The sequence below is a fragment of the Mus pahari genome, chromosome 13 (assembly GCF_900095145.1).
Source record: "Mus pahari chromosome 13, PAHARI_EIJ_v1.1, whole genome shotgun sequence".
In the NCBI taxonomy this organism is placed as follows: domain Eukaryota; kingdom Metazoa; phylum Chordata; class Mammalia; order Rodentia; family Muridae; genus Mus; species Mus pahari.
In genome coordinates, this window is record NC_034602.1 from 88,236,676 (window position 1) to 88,256,257 (window position 19,582).

Sequence of the window (19,582 nt, forward strand, 5' to 3'; positions counted from 1 at the left end):
GAAGAGGCTGTTAGTCTGGTCTGCTGCCGACTCCTCTAGCACCGCAGAAACTTGTTGGCCTTTTGAAGTTTACTTTGTTCTGATCATCTTGTTCCTAGGTAAATACAGGGGCAGTTGTTCCAAGAGTATCGTGGAGTCAGAGCCTCGTAAGGAGATCTCTGGCATCTTCATATTGAGTTATAACTTCCAGGGGGTAACGAAGACCTTCAAGTAGGGCCAGATAGGGATATCTCCGTAAATGCGGGAGGGAAGGTATGCTCCTGGGAGAAGGTGTAAATGATTCATAAGAAAATCTCCATCAGTCCAATGTCCCATGTTGTACAAAGATTAAAAGACCCCCAACCGTGCAACACATGGAGATCAAGACAAAAATTGGAAGACCTCATGACGTTGATTGTGTCACTCCCTCAATTTTGCTGGAACATTGTCAAGCTGCTATGCTGGCTTTATGACTTTCACTGGTCCCAGTGGATGTGGCTGTGCCACACCTCACGTAGGAAAGTGGAAAGTTAACTCTTCATTCCTTTCAGTGTGCACCCCTCGTGACTGACCAGTGCTCCCTAACACTGTGGCCTTTAATTCCTTTCAGTGTGCACCCCTCGTGACTGACCAGCACTCCCTAATGCTGTGGCCTTTAATTCCTTTCAGTGTGCACCCCTCATGACTGACCAGTGCTCCCTAATGCTGTGGCCTTTAATTCCTTTCAGTGTGCACCCCTCGTGACTGACCAGTGCTCCCTAACGCTGTGGCCTTTAATTCCTTTCAGTGTGCACCCCTCGTGCCTGACCAGAGCTCCCTAATGCTGTGACCCTTTAATACAGTCCCCCATGCTGTGGTGACCCCCAACCATAAGACTTTTTTGTTGCTGTGTCATAACTAATTTTGCTACTGCAATGAATCATAATGTACGTTTTGGAAATAGAGGTTGCCAGAGGGGCTCATGAGTTGAGAACCTGTGATCCTGACACACCAGGAGGAGTGAGAATGTGCAGCATGCTCTGCCCTTACAAGTCCAGTGCTCTGTTCTCCTCCTTGAAATCTCTTGTTATCATTTAAGGTATTACAGTTCCACCGAAGAATAAATTTCTTATTAGCATCAGACCACAAATGGTGGTAAAAGCCATTAAGATACAATAAAAGGATAATATCAATAGTCCTCTATGCCTCTGAAATCACACAAAAGTGAATGTGCACACCACTGAAAGTGGATTTGCAAGAAAATACACAATGATAGAAACATGGGCACAGACCAAATAACATTTTATCAGTGGAATATTTGCAGCTGGCAAATGATGTTCTGACCGACAAGGTCACACAGAGAACATATTCCAATAATAATCTAGAAAATAATCTAAAGCATGTGTGACATGTCACAAGTAGCATGTTCTCTCACCCTGAGATCCCTTAAAATGTGTGTCATCTAACTGATAAGGAGACTGCATGCTAACACACAGAAATGGGAAGAGATGGAAATATAGCAATGCCCCCTGCTTTTCCAATATTGAGCATGTGGTAGGCAAATCATTCTATACAGTGAAAGGGGGGAAAAACCACTGACCTGTTTAGCAAGTCCACACGGGCCTGTGCACCCCTAGAGTCTGAACTGACAGGAAGATAGCACTGCTCTCACACAGTGAACACCTGCTTGTAAGTAAACAAGCAAAAGCAGACAGGACAGTGACAGTCTCCCCAAGGTTGCATGTCATCAGCTCTGTTTATCTTAGAAGACCTGCCTATGCTTTAACGGCATGTCTGAAGAGAATGCTAAATGATCATCTTCAGTTATCTTCTCAAATAAAAACGTAAGCTATTATGGGCGTTTTTCCAAGAGTGTTATAGTAAGCTTAAATGTTCAACTGAATTAATTTTGATCTTCTACCAATGAGCTTAAAAACAAAAGGACTAAAAATATGCAAACTGTGACCATAAGAGAGATGTTGAGCAGAGGGTGAGTGTGTGACTTGAGCAGGTGACATGAGGTTCATATGTTACTAAAATTAGAAAGATGACAGTAGATAGATGGTAGATAGATAGATAGATAGACAGACAGATAGATAAGTAAATGATAGATAGATGATATATAGATAGATAGATGATATATAGGTAGATAGATGATAAATAGGTAGATAGACAGTAGGTAAGTAGATAGATAGATAGATAGATAGATGATAAATAGATAATAGGTGGATAGATAGATAGATGATAGGTAGATAGATAAATAGATGATAGATTGATAGATAGGAGATAGATAGATGATAGATAATAGATGGATAGATAGATAGATAGATGATAGGTAGATAGATAAATAGATGATAGAGTGATAGATAGGAGATAGATAGATAGATAGACAGACACACACACACAAATGCATACATATATACATACATAGATGATAGATAGGTAGATAGATAACGGATGGATAGACAGGCAGATAGATGATATATTAGATTAATAGATAGACTTATTGATAGATTGATAGATAAGTATAAAGATGGTAGATAGATATACACACATATATACATAGTAGATAGATAGATAGATAGACAGATGATAGATGACAGAGATGATAGATAGATAGATAGACAGATGATAGACAGACAGACAGATGACAGACTTCACCCTGTGTCAACTCCACTCTCAGTGACTCGCAGTCAGTAAAGCTGAGTGAGATTGGAGATCGCTGTGGAGATTTCAGAGGCAGCACTGGAGCTTCCATCTAAACCGTCCGCAGCTGGAAACGTGGGGTACACCATGGGGGTCCCCACTATGTCTGTTCACTGATGACAGCAGCAAGCTCATCGTCTTACTTGAGCCTTTATACTTTATCAAAGATAAGAGCTGGGTTCCCATCTCCCCTTGTTTGTAACACACTGTAAATCCTTTTTCTCCACATGTCTCGGGGTTTTTTTTCAGTGCTTACACGTTTACATATGCGTGTGTGTGTGTGTGTGTGTGTGTGTGTGTGTGTGTGTGTGTGTGTGATGCTATTGTTTGGGTCTCTGGCAACAGAAACACTGAGGCCATGGTAACACCAACAACTGACCCAACTGGATGATTTGCTGTGACGTGGACATCATCTTTGAGACACAGAGGCACCAGCAGGACTAGTTTGCCTCACAGATGATCATAAGAAACCCTGATGAGCTGCACAGGCCTCCCACCAGCTTTTGGCTAGGATCACCTTGCTTATGTAGTGCTTCTTCGTGATAGTTCTCGGGAATGCGTGTAGTGGTCACGTTTGTTCTTGAGACTCTCATACATGCATCCCGTATGTCCCAACACATATTCCCTATGCCCCGTTTACTCTCTCCCCACACCCCCTACCCTCTTTCATCTTCCTCCCACCCCTGTCATCATCATCCTCTCCACAGGTCTCATTCCCACATTTATGCCCTTTTGTTCTGTCTTGTGAGCCACTGATTTTAATCAAGGCCATTGGAGTCTAGAGGTCTCCCCATTTGGCTCATAACTGAAGGCAATATCTCTTCCCCCTCCAGAATCTGCCAGTTGCCAACAGTTCAGAAGGGAGGGTTAGGACTCCTGTGCCCCTTCCCAAGCTACAGTTAGCCGTTGGCTGGTCCAATCTTGTGCAGGCCCACTGTAGGCGACCGCAGCTGCCGTGAGATCTTGTTTGCAGTGGCTGTGGTAGTGATGAAGACAGCAGTTTTCTGGTCTGCTCTGTCTTCTCGCCCCTACATTCCTTCTGCTCTTTTCTACAGTGTCCCCCGAGCCTTAGGAAAGGTGGCATAAATGTTCTGTCTAAGGGAATTCTAAGCATCTTGTGCAGCTCTTGGTCTCTGCGTTCACCACAGTCAACTGCAAAGAGGGGCTCCTTGGTTAAAGATGAGAATCACGCTTGGTGCCATGTCAGATCAGCTATAGAGCAATACCGAGTCCCCTTTGAGGGCTTAAACTCTCAGTCATGGGATTTTGAACAAGTCCACAGTTCCAGGCTCCTGTGGAGTAGGCCTCAAATCCCATCAGAGAGCAGCTGTTCCCCCAAAGCAGATGTGCAGCTACTGCACCAGCGGACACCTTTTCCTTGGCAGGTTGGCATTGTCATTTGCAGGGTTCGCATCTTGGTAAGACTGCACAGCAGAGCCACTTCCAGCCTGGGAGGAGGAAGCTCCAGCTCAACTGCAACCAACGTGTGTGGTGTCCCCAGCAATGTGGCCCTATCCTCTCATGTTGTGGGCAGCCAAGAGGAATGGCAATGCTCTGCATTACTGGCAGAGACTCTAGGATCTTTCTGACCCCATAGACCTGTATGCCAGGTAGCATACAGCAATTTCTTGGGTGACCGAGGGTCAGAGCTTTAAAAGCCTTGTGCTGGAGACCCCAAGTGTTTCTGGCACAGTGGGAATCTCATTTGTTTATCTTCCTCATCCATCTCCCACTGTCGTATAAGCTTCAGGACAGGGCTTTTCTGTTTTGTTCACTGAGTGCTACTATAAGTGTCACCTATGCACTAATTCAGCATTTAACAAATAACAGTGTGTGCTCTGAACCACATGTCACTCTCCCATTCTTCCCTGTCATCATACCCAATCCATGGGGAAGATCTTCACTATCCTTGCGGCCAGTTTCTTAGACTGTAGTCAGTGAAGAAACAGTTACAGGAGCGAGATGGCAGAAGTGCTTCTGCTGGGATGAATGTCCCTAGTAACTAAGTAACAAGGACAACATGAAGTATCAGAACCATCAAGAGGGCAGGGGAAGGAAGTGACCAACCTTGCTCTCTCCACAGCTGCTGGTCACTCTCCTTGTTAAGCAAGGGAGTCTGACACATGGAACCCCAAACCTAAAGCCCATCCTGGCCAACAGTGGGGTTCAGGTCCTAGAGGAAGTTAAAATCTCTGGATTATAATCAAAGAAGATAGCTTTGCTTCCACTTGCCAACTTGGGCAGACAACCCCTTGATTTTTAAGATTTATACTTATTTTCATGTTTGCATGTGCATGTGTGCATGGCACATGTGTGTGGCTGCCGGAAGCCTCGGTAAGAGGATGTCAGATCCCCCAGAACTACAGTAACAGGCAGTTGTGAGCTGCTTGAAGCTGCTGTTAGGAGCCAACCTTGGATCCTCTGGAAGCGTAGAAAACTCTCTTAGCCACTGAGCCATCTCTCTCCAGCCCTTCTTGGGCTTTTTAGTCACAGCTGTTCCAGGGCCTCAGCACAGTGGAAAGCACCATGCATCTCCCTCAGCTTCTCCTTGCACCATGCATCTCCCTCAGCTTCTTCTTGCCACTTGCTTTGCTGATTTAAGTTTGGAATATCACCCTGATTAAAATAGTCTCGGTCCTTTGGATCTAAATTTGAATCCTTCAACTTATTCTTCTTAATTTAACAAGGTAATGTTTATATGTCACTTAATTTTCTGTCCTTTGATCCTGATGCACCAGAGTCCACTCCCACCCTAAACCCAATCTCTTCTAGCATCTGTATTTTAAATTTTTAATCAATTTTTAGACAGCTAAAAATGAACATGGTGTGTATGTAGCTACATATCTTTTCCCTCTGTTCACGGTATTAATGAGAAATTGACCAGACTGAACACTTTCAAGTTGGATTTCTAAAATTTCTAAAATCTCTTTGAAATTTTGTTCTGAAGTAAAAAAAAAAGGAGAAGAAGAAGAAGAAGAAGAAGAAGAAGAAGAGGAGGAGGAGGAGGAGGAGGAGGAGGAGGATCAAGCATCCAAATGGTTGGAAGCCTTGATCAACACTGCAATCATTCTTGTTCACAGTGTTTGGTATGACTTCTAACTGGAGACATCTCCGTATGAATCACATGACTAGATCCTGTTTTAAAACTGGTAATAGGGCAGATAGAGCGACTCTTCAAGGTATCGAGGAGTGACCTCGTGGATGGAAGACATCTTCTAAGGGCAACTGCAAGGACAGAAATTTAGACAATTGCTTTTATTTATTTCCATATTCCCAAGCACAGCTTATCTGATTTGGAAGCTAAGCCTTTTAAGAAAAGGCAACTTAGGAGCTTTCAACAAATTAGGTGATCATCGTCAGATAACAGTTCTGCCAAATACTTTCTCCTATTTTGTGGGTTGCCTCTTCACTTGATTGACAGCCCCCTTCACTGCACAGAAACCTTTGAACTCCCCATGGCCCCATTTATCAGTCATTGGCCTTATTCCCTGAGCGGCTAGCTAATTCTTGGGAAGTGCTTGCCTATGCCTGTCATCAGCAGTCTGCTCCCTTATTTTCATCTAGAGGTTTGAGAGTTTCAGGCTGTATGCTGCAGTTATTGACCCCAGCTGGGGTTCAGTGCTGTGCACACTGATTGAGAAGAATCAAGTTTCGTTCTCCCGCCTATGAGGTTCAGTTTTCCCAGCTCCGTCTGTTGAAAAGGCTGTTCTTTCTGTAGTGAGCATGTTTGGCCTTTTGGTCAAATATTAGGTGTCTGTGTTTGGGTGGGTGGGCCAGTATCGGAGTCGTGTGTGTGTGTGTGTGTGTGTCTGTGTGTCTGTGTGTGTGTCTGTGTGTGTGTCTGTGTGTGTGTCTGTGTGTCTGTGTGTGGGCATGTGTGTGTGTCTGAGTATGTGTTATGTGTCTGTATGTGTGCATGTGTTTGTCTGAGTGTATCTGAGTCTGTGTGTACATATGTGTCTGAGTATGTCTGAGTGTGTCTGTGTGTGTCTCAGTGTGTGTGTGTGCATGTGTGTGAGTCTATATGTTTGTATGTGTATGTGTCTCTGTGTGTCTCTGTGTGTTTATGTGTCTGAGTGTGTCTGTGTATGTCTGTGTGTGTTTGTGTGTGACTGAGTATGTCTATTTGTCTGTGTGTGTGTGCATGTGTGGCTGAGTGTGTCTATGTCTGTCTATTTGTGTGTCTGAATGTTTATGTGTATCTGAGTATGTCTGTGTGTATCTCAGTATGTGTCTCTGTGTGTGTCTGTGTGTGTCTGAGTGTGTCTGTATGTTTGTCTTAATCTATGTGTGTGTGTGTGTGAAATGAAGTTGGAGTCAAATGCAGATTATGCAAGAGGCATATTCTTTCCTCTACTTGAGGATAATCCAATCCCCTCTCCCCCTCTCCCCCTCTCCTCCTCTTCCCCTCTCCCTCTCTCTCTCCCTCCCTCCCTCCTTCCCCATTCCCTCTTCCCTGCTTCTGAAAAAAAGCCTCCACTCAAGCTTGTGCCTGAGCACTCGAAGTCTCTACAGCTTGATTGTTCTATTACCACCAAGTAAGAAGTTTCTTTGCATCCTGCATCCCACATCTAATCCCACATCCTGCACCCTGCATCACTTCTATTCAACCTGAGCTTACTATATACAAATATACATATATACAAATATATATAAATATCTGTTGTAAAAATAGATCTGAAATATGAGGTCAGAGAAAGGAAGATGATACTCTCAGCATCGCTAAGTTCTAGAGAAAGGAACTAAACCCAGAAGGAAGGATAGTAGAGACAAGAAAATAAATAAAGTCAAAAAAGAACTATGTTTGAATTCTAAAGATGCTCAGAGCAGGAGTGTTTAGAGCCACTGCCTGCTTTAAGTTGGACTCGGAGAAGAGAAATGAACAAAGGTTTCTGAAGTGTGAATAAATGCCATCTCTGATGGCACTGTCCAATATATTACAATATAATTTTAGACTGTTATTTTCTATGTCAGCGTGGTGAAATATCTAACAGGGAAAAAAATCCTAAATTTACGACAAAGAAGTCCAAGACTGCCGGGCATGGTGGCGCACACCTTTAATCCCAGCACTTGGGAGGCAGAGGCAGGCGGATTTCTGAGTTTGAGGCCAGCCTGGTCTACAAAGTGAGTTCCAGGACAGCCAGGGCTATACAGAGAAACCCTATCTCAAAAAAAACAACAACAACAACAACAAAAAAAAAAAAAAAGTCCAAGACCACCAGGGAGATAGATAGATAGATAGACATAGATACACATACAAACATACACGTGTATCCATTCACACATATACATACATTCACATACATATATACATACACACATCTACATACATGTACACACACATATATACCTACATACATATACATATATTCATATATATGTGCATATATATAAATATGCACATATATAAACATACATATACACATACACACATTTATACATACATACACATATATACATACACACATGCCTATGAAACCTGCCGAATATTTAGAATGCTGTTAAAAATATCATTTCTTTAAGCTGTCATCGCTAAAGTATGACTTCCCAGTGCCCTGCCCCAAGGGTCAAAATCACTGACAGCACATTTTAAAGGTAACAGTCTGCTTTCAAACTTCCATTGTTCATGCAATGCGCACCTCAGCTCTCTCTGTGCCATTGACATTTATTTGTTAGACATCAAAGCCTGGCTTGGCACTCTTACCCATGGCATGCAACTCAGCCACACACACTGGGCCCACTTGGAAACCACTCAGGGTGCCAACTCTACTGTTGTGTCTAACCAAGACTTTCACAATTGTCTCAGCCTTTGTCTGACAAAGGCCCAGCAGGCCACCCCCAGATGGACAGACAGGCCTCTCAGGAAACACTGTCCTGGTGTGAGAGAAACACTTCTTGTTTGCCTTCTACCCCTTCAGAGAGATGGGGACAGGTGTCTGTGGACCCAGGGATGAGAGTCTAAAAGAACTTGTGCCTAGAGGACTCGTCCTGTGAGTGGCAGCCTTCAGAGGAAGGCTCGAAGCTTATCAACTACAGGCTGAGGAACACAGTCTCAGTTTGGGGATTTTTTGGGGGGAGGTTGTTTTGTTTTAAAGATTAATTTATTTATTTTTATGTATGTAAGTACATTGTCCCTCTCTTCAGAAACATCAGAAAAGCGCATCAGATCCCATTATCACCATGTGGTTGCTGGGAATTGAACTCAGGTCCTCTGGCAGAGCAGTCAGTGTTCTTAACCACTGAACCATCTCTCCAGCCCCCACAAGCAGAGTGTTAAAGCTGTTCTGACGCATCTCTGTAGCTCTCTGAGAGCTCAAATAGACCAAGGGATCTGAACCAGACTCTGTGAAGGCTCCACCCAGTAAGGAGACATTTGGGTTTGAAAAAGACTTCACTTCTCTGACTTGTTTTGCTATTAAAGGAAAAAAAAAACAAACAAACAGTTTGCCTGATGTAGCAGAACAATTTAGAAAATGTATTAACTCACATCTCAAGAAGCAGGAATGCGGCTCAGACTTACCTCGCTTCAGTCCTCTTTCCCTGTGTCTCCCATAACTGCAGAGTTTCATATCTAACATTACAAACACATCAGGGAGAGCAGGCATCCATCTGGTAGCCGCTCTTAAAAGCCAAAGTAATGGTTCTCTCTCAGGCTCTCATCAGGCATCTGTGAAAATGACCCACAGCTCTTCTACAAGCAATTGGTCTGACAGGGGATTGGATAACTGCTGTGTCTCTCAGAACCCCACAGTGCCAGGGGAAGAAAGGGGTAACTTATCTTTTCCCAGAACTGAAGGGGGGAACCCTGCATCTTAAAAAGAGAATGATTTCAGGGAAGGGGGAGGGAGCAGATGTTAGAAGAAATGGCAGTGCCTGCCCTTCCTGCAGCAGCTCTGTCCGTTCTGGTCTAGCCTCTGTCCGTCCAGATTTTGAGGGCCATAAAACAAGACAGTAGCCACAGCAACAAGGGGAGCCTTGAAATCTGGGGTGAGCACTAGGTTGTGGGCCTGGCCTATGTAGTTTGAATAGAATCAGAAAGCCTTAGACCTCTTCTCTGCTTCCCCAGGGATATGCTCAACTGTCAATTCTGTATTATGACAGAGTCCTTTAAAAGCTCTATTCAGTTCTTTAGAATGGAGGATGCTGAGTAGTACCAGTAATGAAGTCATATCTTTATAATACCTATCTTTATTCTTCCTTGTCATTAAAGGGAAGATTCAGCTATTCAACATGATGATCTGTTCCAGCCTTTGATAAGATTTTTCCATTTTCTTCTTCTTCTTTTTTTAATGCTTCTAAATTGTAATAAAGCTTCAAAGACTAAGGTACCCACAGTTTCATTTGTCTGCCTCGAGTATAATGACTATGTGCAGGCAAAGAAGAAAAGAGATAGGGATTTGGTGTAACTCAATAACCTCACTCGTTTCCTTGTAGAAGGTGGAATAATTCCAGAGGAACATCACGTAGTGACAGCAAGGCACGGTCTCACTGATGCTAAAGAAATATCCAACACAATTCGTATGTTCTAACCACAAAATGAAAATAATTCGCACGTGACACGTCCTAAGTGACCACTGTAATCAGAAGCCTTGTGGAGGTCTGGATGCATAAGCATACTTCATAGACCATGGAAACACTTCTCAGAAGGTGGAACGCAAATATTAAGCAAAGGGCTGGAAAATGTGCTCAGTCTCTTCCACAGAGAACAGGAAACCTTTTTAAACTATATAACTCCAGGCGCTAACAACATATGTATGGAGGGAACAAGGGAGTTCTTCCATTGGAGTCCGCCTCTAAAATTTCATTTACACAGCCACTTTTACAATCAATTCCGGTTTAGGGTGTCTGGTTTTTAAAAGGAAAATGATTCTGTGGTGGTTTGTCTATGCTTTGTCCAGAGAGTGGCGCTATTAGAAAGTCTGGTCCTGTTGGAAGTGTGGCCTTGTTAGAGTGGGTGTGGCCTTGTTAGAGTGGGTGTGGCCTTGATGGAGTGGGTGTGTCCCTCTTGGAGTGGGCATGGCTTTAAGACTCTTACCCTAGTTGCCTCGAAGCCAATATTCTACTAGCAGCCTCCAGATGAAGATGTAGAACTCTCAGCTCTGCCTGCACCATGCCTGCCTGGATGCTGCCATGCTCCTGCCTTGATGATAATAGACTGAACCTCTGAACCTGTAAGCCAGCCCCAGTTAAATGTTGTCCTTTATAAGGGTTGCCTTGGTCATGGTGTCTGTTCACAGCAGTAAAACCCTAAGACTGATTCTTTCTATGTTTTTAAAATATTTTATTATGAAATGTTTTAAACCAATAGGAACATAAGCAAGAATACCTTAAATTCCTAATACATCCACTCACAGGCTCCAACCACTGACAGCGCATGACCAGTGCTGTTACGCTCATGTCCGTATTCGCTGCCCTCTGTATTGTCTTGAGGCTCATCGAGACATGCAATTTCATCTATGTGTATTTCAGCATATCTTTAAAGAAGAAGACTCATAAATACAATGATTTATAAATAATGAATGGTTGCTAATAGTAAACAGTATTTAAATTTCTAGTCAGCGTTTAAATATCTTTTTTTCTTGAGGCACAGTCTTACTGCTTTGCCTAGGTTGGCCTCGAATTCTTCCTTCGGCAACCCTCCCAGAGCTCAGCTTGCAAGTGTGAGCCACCGTGTGTTTCCAAATCCCCTTGTCTCCCAAAATATCACACCCTAAATTCCCTAGGCTTGGTAAGGCAGGAAGAATGAATCATCTCGGTGGTTTGGTGGTACACAGCTACCATGACAGGGCTTGTAAGGATAGTGCCGCTGACAGTAATCATGCAATATGAGACAACACGATACAGGTGATGGTGATGATGGTTAAAATAGTAAAATGATGGTGGTGGCGGTGGCAGTGATGGTGGTGGTGGTGGTGGCGGCGGCGGCGGAGGCGGCGACGTTGTCGACAACGACGAAGATGATGATATAATCCACTATGAGCTCTCCTCATTTAAAAAAAAAAATGGTATCTCCACAGTAATAGAACAGAAAGTCATCTCTGGAATGACATTTTCTGAGTATGAAGTAGAAGAAACACAGGAAATTAATCCTATGTCAGTTCCCCCATCATTCAGGGAACCGCTCATGTTTAATATTTGGTCTCAACATGGATAGAACTAAAATCAGAGCCAGGGCTAACTTCTTAGTGGGGCGTGCTACAGTGTTAATGAAGAATGTCCCCATAGGCGCATCTGTCTGAACATTTAGCCCTGAGGCAGTGACACCACTCTGAGAGGTGGAAGTAGGCTGCTGCGGACTGGAATGGAAGCTCAGAGCCCAGCCCCACTTCCTGTTTGCTCTCTGCTTCCTGACAATATGATTCGACCACTGAGCTGCACTGTGACCTTCTTACCACAGTGGACTGTGTCCCCTGATCTGTAAACCTGACAATATTTTTCCTCCCTTACATTTTGTTCTGTCAGGTATTTGGTTACAGTGACAAGAAAGGTAAATAATACAGAAAGCGGGTGACAGAAACACTGAGGAGTTTGGAGCCATGGTTCTAGAGAGGTCCTAAAGTTATGTTAAAAAGACCAGAATGCCCCATCAGCAGCAGGCTGGAGAGCTGGCCCTGCCCCTCACCAGCCACAGCACTCAGGAAACAGGCCCTTCACCTCACTGGCTTTGGTGGCAAAAGTGCGGATGAGCCAGCCCTAGGGACAGGAGAGCAGGAGAGCTGACCCTTAACTTTCATGACTGCGGCATTGAGTGAGCTAGCCAGGGCAGCTCTGGAGGGCTCACACTAGTGCTATGGGTACAGGAGAGCTGGTGGGCTAACCAACTCAGTTTCCTGCCAGGCCCAGATCCAGGGCTTCGAGTTGGCTCACCCCAACATCTATCCCATCTCTGATCTGCTGCAGCAAATGGAAGGACCAGTCCTGCAGATCCAAAGCTGCAGGATCTCCATGACACAGGACAACAACAGGATAACTGGGAGGGGTTCCAGTGAGGATCCAGTATTGATGGTGCAGCAGAAGACAGGCCTCAGAACAGCCCAACGACTCAATGCAATGCACATTTGCAAGTAAAGATGTGTGGACAAAAGGGTATACTGTGTGACACACTACAGCTCCCATGACAAGAATTTTTTTATTCTATCATTATAATCTCATTTGGTGGGAAGGTTGCAAGGGTGGAGGGCAGATACAAAGGGTCAGGGGGATGAGTGAGGTTGGGGTAGATGGTGTGAAATTCAAAAGAATCAATAAAAGGCTATAAGGAGGGGGGGCTACCTGATATTTGACTGACAATCTTTCCCCAAGTCAACCAGGGGGCTGGGGGAGATTCTAACAGTTGCTAATTAGCAATTCATATCAACCCCCCCAACATGTTAGCACATTCATATGAAAAATAAAATTCAGGAAGATTAAAAAAAAAAAAAAAAAGACCAGAATGCCAACACAAACGTTCACAACAGAAATTGTGATCGTGAGGTTTCAGAGGTCATTGTGAAAGAATCTGGCAAACAGACCCCCTCCCCCGGAGCTCCCAGGGACTGGACCACCAACCAAAGAATACACATGGAGGGAACCCATGGCATTGGCTGCATATATAGCAGAGAATGGCCTTGTTGGACATCAGTGGAAAGAGAGACCCTTGAGCCTGAGGGTGTTGAATGCCCCAGTATAAGGGAATGCCAGGGTGGGAGGTTGGGAGAGGGTGGGTAGGGGAGCACCCTCATAAAGGCAGGGGGAGGGGGAGGGGATGGGGGTTTCTGAAGGGGAGACCTGGAAAGGGGAAAACATTTGAATTGTAAATAAAGAAAATATCCAATAATAATAATAAAAAGAATCTGGAAAAGAACCTGGCTGTGTTAACCCATGTCCTGAAAACACAAGCTAAGCTGAATTCACTAACTTACTTGGTGAAGGAAATTTCAAGACAGAATGATATCCAGGTCCTGTGGTTCTGTGGTTCTGTAGTGGTCATTACTTACTTCCATCCAGATTTACAGAAAGCAAGAAAGGGAGGTTGAAGGTAGTTAAAGTTGAGAATGAGGCAAAGGTACAGATGGAGCGGCCTTACCTGTCAGAGAGACTAGCATCATTAAGGAGAACATGCAGACTTTACAACAATAACAAAGGTACCTTGAGGGCAAGTGTCTGCCCAAGGAGAGGTCCAAGATGGAACAAGGCAAAATCATTTGAAAAGTGATTACTTAAACAGGGACACTCCCTGGTACCTTCCTCCAAGAGGGAAACTGATGGAAGCATTTTCAAGGGTTCATCTGAAAGGCATGCAAAGGCCACTGTTTCTGTAGTCCAGCGGGGGCTGGGCTATATCTCAAGATAGAAGTCGAATTTGGCATCATGCCTGAGATACTAGTTGTAAGAGTGAGGGGTCTGGGAGGCACACTGAGGTTCAAGAAAGGTTCTGAAGCCAGATCAGGTTCCCTGAATTGATTTCTAGGGTAGGCCATGCACAGAGCTATGAAGACAATGCCTATGATGTAATGGAGACCCCAGAATCACAGCTATTCCAGAGGCATGGCACGTATGCCAAGGAAAGCTGAAGACAGTAAATTGAGTTGGCCCATTGGGAGGTTTCAAGTGCTGCAGGTCATGGAGTTAAAGGAGCAGGCTTACCCAAGTCCACTGTATCGCAGATCACACCATCAGGAGCAGGTTTACCCAAGCCCACTGTATCGCAGATCACACCATCAGGAGCAGGTTTACCCTAGCTCACTGTATCACAGATCATACCATCAGGAACCAGCTAACCCAAGCCCACTGTGTGACAGATCATACCATCGGGTGCTTAAGACACAGAGTTCGATGTTTACCGTTCTGTATTTTGATCTTGATAGGGTCTAGCCTTTCATTGTTATTCTCCTGTTCTTCCCTTTTGTAACAGGAATGTTTGTTCTGTTCCACTGTATGTTGGAAGTATGTAACTGGTTTTGCTTTTTAAAAACAAAATTGCAGGTAAACAATTGTTTTGAGTCTCCAGAAAAAAAAAAAAAAAAAACACTTGTGAACAGTGTTAGAACTGAAGACTTCTGGGACTTCATGCTGAACTGAAGGCATTTGCATCACGAGATGGATATTAGCCTATAGGGGTCAGGGGAGAAATGTTATGGTTTGAATGTGAAATGTCCCTATGAACACATGAGTTTAAATGATGCATACCAGCTGATGATCTATTTTGGGAGGTAGATACTGCAGGAAGTACATCACTGGGAACAACTACGCCTTCCAGACCATGACTGACAATATCCTTTGAATTGCGGATTAGAATAAATGCTTGCTTCCTTAAATCATTTCTTCAGGCATTTTATCATAGTAAAGAAAACCACAACAAATACAGGATGAAGCAACACAAGAAACCTTAGAAAGACTTAACTTTATGAAGCATAATTTCTTGATCCCAGATAACTTATGCATTTGGTTTATCTGCCCTGTCTCATTTAAAATCCTATCTCTGATACACTAAGAGACTATAGAAAGGCCAGGAAACTTTTATGACTAATAAACATTTCTATGAAAATAGCAATATACAGTGGCAAGTAAGTTTTCTAGAAATTAATAATGAACATGCTGAGAAAGATTTTAGTGGAATAATCTCATTCACAATACCCTCAATAAACTAAAATATTCAGAAATAAACCTAAACAAAGAGAACAAAGACTTCTACTGTGAAAACTAGGAAGTAATGAAGAAAGAAACTTTAAAAAGACAATGGACAATGGAAAGCTCTCCCATGCTCATGAATCCTAGACTTAGTAATATGAAAATGGCCATATTACCAGAATCTGGCACAGATTCAATGTGATCCTCATCAAAATTCCATTCTTCACCAAAATAGAATAAGAGCCCAAATGTAATCACAGAAGACCCCAAACATCCAAAGTAGTTCTAAGCAGAAAGAACAGTGCCGTCGGAACCACGGTGCCTGACTTCAGATTACACTTCAGAGCCATAGTCACAAAAACAGCCTGGGACTGCACACACAGCCTTGTGTCGGAACAGAACTGATGCAGAAACAGCCCATGCAGCTGCAGCCCCTTATCTCTGACAAGGGCAGAAAATACTCCCTGAAGAACACGGTCTCTTCAGCACTCAGCAGATGATCCCGGGAACCCTGAAATTGCTAGGAGAAAAACAGAGGCAATTTTCTGAACAGACCTCTAATAGCTCCAGAAACAATTTCAAGAACTGACAAACTGGGCGGCATGAAATTTAAAAGCCTCTGCACAGCAACGACGACGACGGTGTGTAGCAGGAAAAGACAGCCTGTAGGATGAGAGAAAGAGCCTTGCCAGCTCTTTCTGTGAGCGTTTAAAATCTATAAAGAAGGCAAAAAAATTAAATTCAGGAATAACAACAAATCAGCAAATGAGGTCAAAGATAAGTATTGAAAGAAGATATAAAATATTCACTGTCCTTAGACATCATAGGAGTTCAAATCAAAACTACCTTGAGATTCCTTCAAACAGTAAACAATAAACGTGGTGAGGATGCAGCCAACTGGAATTCTTATAAACCGTTGGCGGGAGGTAAATCAGTGCTACCATCACAGAAATCAGTGTAGAGTTTCCTCAAAACCTAAAAAACAGAGTTACCATATGATCCACCTGTGCTACTTTGGAAAATACTTTTAAAAGTCTAAACTAACATGCCGCAGATATGCCTGAATATCCATGTTTATTGACTGAAGCATTATTTACAATATGGAACATTATTCTCGATATAGAATCTATTTGCCTATCAACTGATGAATAAAATGTTTTTTAAAGTGGTTTCCATACACAGTGGCAGTTTTATCCAACAATAAGGAAGAATCGATTATGTCATTTGCAGGAAAATAAAACTTGAGATCAACTTGCAAACTCAGGAAGGCAAATACTGCAAAGGAAGTCCGAGAAAAGGAGGAGGAGGCAGAGTCTGGATGAGACTGGAAGTGACTTGAATATTGCCTGAGAAAAAGGGGGCAGGAAGAGGAGGCATGGTGGGACTCACACAGTGTGACCACAGAAAACACAACCCTGGCTTTAGCGGACAACTGTGAGGCACCACCTCGACGTGCGGTTCGAATAAAAGAACTTAAGCCCCAGCTCTAGAAACATCACCGGAGGTCTGTACTCAGCTGTCAGCCCTTTCTAGAAACTGTCCTCACTATGACAGCCTTTTTCTCCCGTGGTCACTTCCTGGGAAATCCCACATCCATTGACTTGCCTGTTGCAGGGGGAAAACTAAATAAAAAGCCTTGGCTTCTAGCCGCAGCCTGGAATATCTCTGAAGGACACTTAATCTGGTTACTTCCATGTTTGTTATCATCTACCTGCTATCCGCTCAGTCCACGAGGCCGACTGCCTCCTCAGCCCCAGGCTGTGCTGATGGCCCAGAGGATTCCTGGGGAGCTACTGGTCTTCAGTCCACACTGGAAGACTGGAGAACGTGCTTCTGAAGTCGGGGAGAACGGAAGTAGCCGCAACAGGGCAGATGAGCCTGCCAGAGCAATGTGAACGTAAACAGCTCCAAAAACCAAAGCTTTCTCAAAAAGCTGCAATTCTATCATTTATCTCCATTGCCTGGACCTCCTCAGATCAGGATGCCATTGACTGGCTCCACCCACATTACCGGAGATCTTCCACGTGGAATAACATGATCAAGAAAACTCCTTACAGATGTGCCCAGCCACAAACAAAACCCGCCCAATGCCCATCTCAAAATCGTTCCTGTGTTCTGGTTTCCGCCTGAGAAACTGCTTCCCTGAGAATCTGACTTGTAACACTTGCATAGAATTCTTTCAAAAGGGACAGGCCCAGGGCATCTTCATAATATTCAACGTGGTCACTGCCTTTAGGCTCAGTTCAGTTCCAGATACAAACTATCACCGTCAATTACTGAGTATTTACCTTTGCCTCCTGAAAAATTATACATTGACTCAATTAACCTTTCAATTCAGAATATAGACAAAAAAACAGCTAGTATACACACTAATGGCAGAATCAAGCCAGGCAGACTTTGATGTGAAAGATCTTGGTTCCTTTTCTACACTCTTCTTGTGCATGTAGGTTGGGTGATGGCTGTGTTCCTGGATTGGTGAGTGTCGGGCCCCAGGTAGGTACTCACATTCTCTTTGTGAGACCAGATTACTGAGATAGAATTATATCGTGTTTCCGACTAACAGATTTCCCTCTTGCTGATTGAATTCAGTCTATACTCCCAACATTTCTGTGCATTCCCCAGAAATGCTAACCGCCAGTGAAACAGAACTCTGAAGTCAATATCTGCTGGGATATAATAGAAAAGGCAGCACAGTGGGTCGGGCCACAGACACATTCAAAATTTTGGTTTTAGTTTCTAGATTTACTTACTGTGTTTGTATGAGCATTTTGCCTACATGTATGTCTAAGAGCCATGTGCATGCCTGTGTCCTCACGGGTCAGAAGAAGGTGTTGGGTCCCCTTCTTCTGGAGGTACACATGGCTGCGAGTCACCATGTGGGTACTGGGGATTGAACCTGGGTCCTCAGCAAGAGCAGACACAGCTTTTAATCACTGAGCCATCCTTCCAGCCGACATTAAAACTACTCTTAGCCTTGTGGTTGCAATAGGTAATAGATAAAGATTTGTCGGTTACTGAAGCCCACTGCTTGGACACAAGAGACTACAGGTAGTGGATCCTGAACACCAAGCAACTGTGGATGGTTTACAATAACCAGGGCTTATCTTTTTCTTCATTTTCCTTTCTTTGAAAATGTAATAGACAGAAATCAACAAACACAAGGAACCAGAATGTGGAAAATAAACACAGGAAAGCAAAACTTCTAATATATATATATATATATATATATATATATATATATATATATATATATTCTAATATATGTATATATCCAGTCTAATATATATATATATATATATATATATATATATATATATATATGACTGGATAGATGGCTCAGTAGTTAAAAGCACTGACTGCTCTTCCAGAGGTCCTGAGTTCAATTCCCAGCAACCACATGGTGGCTCACAACCATCTGATGCCCTCTTCTGGTGTGTCTGAAGACAGCTACAGTGTATTCATATACATAAAATAAATAAGTATTATCTAAGCTTTGTCTGTCGGGCTCGGCTTCCTTTTGCAGTGGTGAGAAGAGGTTCCTGAGCACATTCCTGGCCAGACTTGAATGAACATGACTGACTGATAATAAAACAAATCACGAGTTTCCCTTTTCAGCCTCTGTGATGTGAAAGCAACATGAAGCTGTCAAAAATAATAAAGTGAGACAGGCTAAACTAATTGCCACTGATGACAGTCGTTATAAACAATGTGGATGTGGTCCCACCTCACTGGCATTTAAATAATCTGTAAATTTTTTTTTAAAGCCAGCTTCTCCTAAAACTTGCATGTGGCATCGGGGGAGCCATGGAAAAAGAAGGGTGGTGCAGAGGGTGGAGTCGACAGAAATAACCTCTGTCCTGACACAAAATCCGAAGTGCTTTGGGACAGATTCTCTAAGTGTTGTCCCTGTATGCCACTGCCAGCCCTTTCCTACCTCAGTTCTTAAGAATACTGCTCAGGCCAGAGTAGAGGTGTCCGCCTGGGAGGGCTCTCACCACCTGAGCTGATAAGGGAGCCAACTTTACTCTGGGTTGCCAGGCTCCAGTCTGCACTGGTGAGAGTGTGGACAGACAGAAGCAACACAGCTTCTGGGACAGACCCTGTTTCGGGCTCCAGACATCCGGGCACCTTCCCCCCCCCTCCCCCCAGAGGAAAGGTGGCCACCAGGAAGGCTCTGTCTTCCAGAGCAGGTGAGAGAGACATATTCTGTCCAGGGTCCCTCAGAGACTAGCCTGTGCAGGTGAGTGTGCAAACTGCACAGGCGACACATCTTCTGGGACAGCCCCCATTTCGGGCCTACATCTTCAGC